Source organism: Benincasa hispida, chromosome 5 (genome assembly GCF_027475165.1).
Source record: "Benincasa hispida cultivar pf3 chromosome 5, pf3_genome.v1.1, whole genome shotgun sequence".
NCBI classification, from domain to species: Eukaryota; Viridiplantae; Streptophyta; class Magnoliopsida; order Cucurbitales; family Cucurbitaceae; genus Benincasa; species Benincasa hispida.
The window spans coordinates 67138418-67143531 of NC_143482.1; the positions used below are offsets into that span (position 1 = coordinate 67138418).

The 5114-nt window shown below is 29.1% G+C and overlaps 1 long non-coding RNA gene across 1 annotated transcript; it reads right to left on the reverse strand.

Annotated features, from left to right (window-relative positions):
• Positions 1 to 792: 792 nt before the first annotated feature.
• Positions 793 to 2878, reverse strand: LOC150036366 (uncharacterized). The gene is made up of 2 exons (XR_016529847.1): positions 2380 to 2878; positions 793 to 1156 (listed from the first exon to the last, which is right to left on the reverse strand). It is a non-coding gene; the product is annotated as an uncharacterized LOC150036366 (long non-coding RNA).
• Between the last annotated feature and the right edge of the window lie 2236 nt (positions 2879 to 5114).

Here is a 5114-nt window from a genome sequence, read left to right on the forward strand (position 1 = left end):
ATAGAGATTAATAGTTAGGTGAATACTGCATCGAATTAAAATATAAATAAAGAATTAAACTAATTAGTAATTACCAATTTGATAGGTTAATTGTGCGACATACATAATTAACATACATCCAACAACAACAGTTAAATCCCATCCAACATAATTATCAAACTTATAATATTAATTGTTCTTCTATGATTACTAATTATTTTAAATGATTAAATATTCTATAATCATTGTTGAGTAGATAAAAACATACACATGACTTTTACATGATAACAACGGTAAATTTATTTGAGAGTGAAGATCACCGAAAAAGCAAAATAAAACATGCACACCGATGTTGTGCTTGACACATGTACTATAATGCCTAAGTCAAAGAATGAACAACAAGCTTTGAATGTGGATAATGAATTTACCCTCTTTGAGCCATAATGATATATTTATACGAGGTTGACCTAGGTCATTGATCTTTACCTTTCACTACTATAGAAATTGGATTATGTGACGTTTTTCCAATGTCTAGTAAAAGGTATATCTGACGCTTATAAAAGCGTCGAGTATTCAACTGTCAAGTATAATGTGATAACTTGATTCCGAAAAAATGTCAAGACAAATATTTCTTAATACAATTTTCATGTCAAGAAAGATAATATACTTGACACTGATGACATGTCAAGTTGATTAACTCTTGACATTTATTACGTATCATACGTGATTACCATTGACATTTTTTATTTGTCGAATATATTTTATCTAGACACGAAATAATGGACAAGTTATTTAATTCTTAACACATTTTCAACGTAATCTATGTTTTCTTTTTTCAAATTAAACATTCAAATTTAATTTATATTTCTCATTTCCTGCATTACATGTGTTCCAATAAGACAATTTCATAAACTAAAACAAATAATTACATATATTTCAGATCTACATATCAACCCAATATATCTAACATAATTTAACAGTTTCATTAATCTACTACAAAGGTTTTAAGTTCTAACTTTTCGAATATTTTGGCCCGTGGAAATAAGAGATGGATCTACAAAAATGTACTTTGACCCTTTATTTGAATCAACAAATATTGAGCTTCATTCTTCTTTGCCTTATGCGACGATGGTGGTACACTAAAGCTTCCTTCTCCTTTACCATATTTGTTGATCTCCTAAAACAACCAAGTAATAATTTCATAAGTAACTAATAGTAATTATACTTCATAAATAGTATTATCGAACATGCATGCATGAGATTAGTAACTATACTTCATAAGTAATTTCTAAGTTAGATGACTATGAACCCATATGAACAATTTTCAAAGTATAATTAACTATTAACCTCAAATGAACACATTTCCAAACAATCAACCCCACCCCCATATTGAACAATTCCAAAATTACAACTATCAATGTCAGATGAAGTAGTCATAGCCAAATATTGCTCACTATTCTCCCGCCTTCACAAGAATAATGTAGCTCACGTCGAACTTATTGCTTTTAGCACCTACACCTATTGAAATAACATACCAAAAACCACAACATATAGATTGAAATAATTTAAAAATTACTAAAGTTAAGCACCACAACCTACAAAGTCTTAAAAACTTGAGGAAAAAGCAAATGGTAACATGATTCACAAACCTAACATGACAAATAAAAAAGCACATTTGAGCTTGAAAATAAATCATTCTTTTGAAATTAAAACATTGAATATGGCTACAAGTTGACTCATCCATAAATGTGAAGCTCAACTCAAACTAAAACTACCCGAAGATGTTGAATATGATATGATTTGGAAGTTTCAAGCCAAAAGTGTGGTTAATCAAACTATAAACTAAAAAAAACAACTATATAAAAAAAAAAAAACAGCAGTAAAATTGACAACAATGCAGATTTTTGACGGTTAACCCTTTATGTGTTGATTCTTCATGTTTTTTTTTGCTGTTATTTTAAGTTATTTTTAACCTAACAATTTTCACTTGTTGAATCAACCAATTTCTCAATGGATTGGTAAATCTATTCCCCATATCAACCAAAACAGTAATTAGAAAACAATAGCAACAACTTGACAACATAGAAGTTTTCTTTTCTTTTTGGACTTGTTCATCACTTTTGTGCTAAATTACCAACCTGTTCATGACCCTTTCTTCTCAATTTTTAAGTGTAGATTCAAAGGTAACTCGTCTAGATAATATCCAAGCTTAATCCACATCAAAATATCAATAATTCCCTTTCCAAAATTCTAAAAAACAAAAAACTATGGTTGTTCTAGGCACATACACAAGCACTAAGAGAATATATATATATATATATAACCAGTCTAGAATCAATAAAAGAAGAAGGAATGCAAAAATAGCTTTGGTTGTAGCTAAAACAAGAAAAGAAAAATAACCTTTAGACTCTGATTTTTGCTCATTCACTTTTGGAATTTGACGCCAGAATTTGACGATTCTCTGACGGCATCTCCGGTTGAATCCAACAACTCTCAATTGAGTCGAATCCAGCTGATTAAATTCAAATTTCGCTATCTCGGTTACTAAAAATATAAAAGAGTACAACAATGGAGATGGAACAAATCAAGAAGAAGAGAAATGGTTGTTCGTTTATTGGCAAATAAGTCCAGAGGGGAAAGAAACGCGCGACTAGCGCGTGTCATGTAAGAAGTAGAAGGCAAACTTGATTCGTGTGAGTTGCTGCAGCTACTCGTCGAATGTTCGAAGTTCGTTGATTTGTAGATGCTGGCGAAGAAGTCAGACAAGAGTGGCGACAATCGTGAATAGAGCGTGGCGACATTGTGAAGGAGCCGTCAGAGGTGGGTTTTTGGTGTGGTTTCGGAGGTTTGGGATCATTTGGGTGTTTGGGGGCGTCTCCCCCAATTTGTTCATCTCTTTAATATATGAAATCCTAAAAAATTTAAACCACAAATTAATTGACATTTATAAAACATCAAGTAAAAACAGAATGAAAAAATCTGAAAATTTCCGCCAACCTCCGTTTTTTCATTATTCTTGTTGTTTTTCATCAAATTTATATGTTATTATTATTTTTTTTAAAAAAGGTCAAGTACTCAAAAGTTTCAAATGTCAAGTAATGTGGTTTTTTTAGTAGTGTTTACTTTTAAGGAAGAGGAATTGATCAGACTTGTTCGAACCATTCCTATGCTCATCGTGCATGAAATTGAAGGATTGACGTCATTTTGGTCTTTATCTTGAGACTTTGTAGGCCTAGGGTTTAACTAAGTGTGGCTGAAATTCATAGTCATTTACGATCTACCCATATCTAATTCAGGTTTTCTTGACCATTTTATTTGCGATCTAACCTCGACCCTTAAAACTAAAAAACCCCCTCCTATTTCCATGTCTATTTGAGTCGTAACGACATGTCTCAGGCTTGGGTCTCATCTATCTTTTTGTCGTTTGACTCTCTTTAAACTTATCCAATCTCAATTTTATTCTCATTTGGTTCAAATTATCCCCTAACAATTATGTTTTTCAAAAAGCTCAATACAAAAAAGAAAAAAAAATCTTATAAATAGAAAAATCCCAAAAATATTACGCTTTATAGCAAAAAATTCTAAAAATGATTTGTATTTTTTTTGGAACTTTTTGTTATAAAGTGTAAATATTTTTAAATATTTTTTATATTAAAAAAAGAAGAAGTTAGAATGACATGCAATATAATTAGAATTATAATATTGGTTAGATTATAATTTAACACAAATAATGCGAATTTTATATAAAAGTTTCAATTTAGTCCGTATGGTTTTTGAACTTAGCTTTAAACTCTTTGTTTTGAGTCCAACTTAATTCAATTCAATTTTCACCAAATGGATACATTTCACTAATCTTTGCTAAAATATTTTTACCCACTCAAAATCTTACATATAATCTGCCTTATTTATTACTCGGATATTTTTGATAAAACAGTTCTGGATTTGGTTTAAAATTTTTTTAGATCTAAACCAATTATTCGGGTCAAAGATAAAATTATTCATTGATATATAGATATCCATAAATTGAAGGGTTCGATATCGATATTAAATATTTATGAATATCTCCAACGTCTTTTATACATCTCATCAAACATAAAAATGTCTTATATTTTGTCCAGTATGAATATGACTACTAATAACAATATCCATAACTTAGTTTTGAAGTAAAACCAACTTAATTATCCATCTAGATAAATTTTATAAATTTCGTGACTTATAGAAATATCTGTCAATATCAATATTTTATCGATATATCCAAATGTATATCTGTAAAATTGAAATCCCAATATCATATTGGCATTGAGATTATAATCTCGGTTCAAGTTGTAAGTTTTTTCAACTCAAATAACTCTTATTAAAAAAAAGTGACCTAACCAAACCTAACCATGAAACATTTGGGTTGGGTTGGTTCGGGTTACTTGGATCATTTATTCAAATTTTTGTTTTAAAAAGAAGTGAAATGTTAATACGTAAAAAAATGATTTACTTATTTTTATGTATCGAATTAAGATTAATAACTCAATTCCAATTTATATAATGAAATTTTTCTTTTTGAAGTGCTAAAAACCTATTTTTAGGGTTCTAAAAAAACTATTTTTAGGAGTTGTTAGAGAATAAATTATTCAAAAAAATGAAATTAAATAAAACTAAAATAAATATATGTATATATAATTGTAATATATATTTTAAAGTTAATAATAACTTTAGGTTAATTCGAGGTATTTTAAGTGAATCCATGAACTAACCCAACACACAAAGTTTTCATTTATTTCAATCCAATTCAACCCAAGTGAGTTGATAACCTAACCCAAACAGCATGGTTGGGTTGGGTTGATTGATTTTTTTGAATCGTCAATTTTTTTAACACCCCTAATACTCGTCTTGATTATTTCAATACAAACTAGTAATTAACTAACACAACTTGAGAAATAGAAAATGTAAGCTCAATTATCGTATAAATTTATAACGTACCAGTAACCATGAAAATAACTTGCAATAAAATATGAACATTTTTAAATATAGCAAATGAGTCAACTTATTTAAGATCAAAATCCACGAAGCAGATAGGAATGAAGTAGAAGATCAAAATCCAGTTGTTTATCCAAAGAACAATTTGAGGATTGATTCTTATTCAC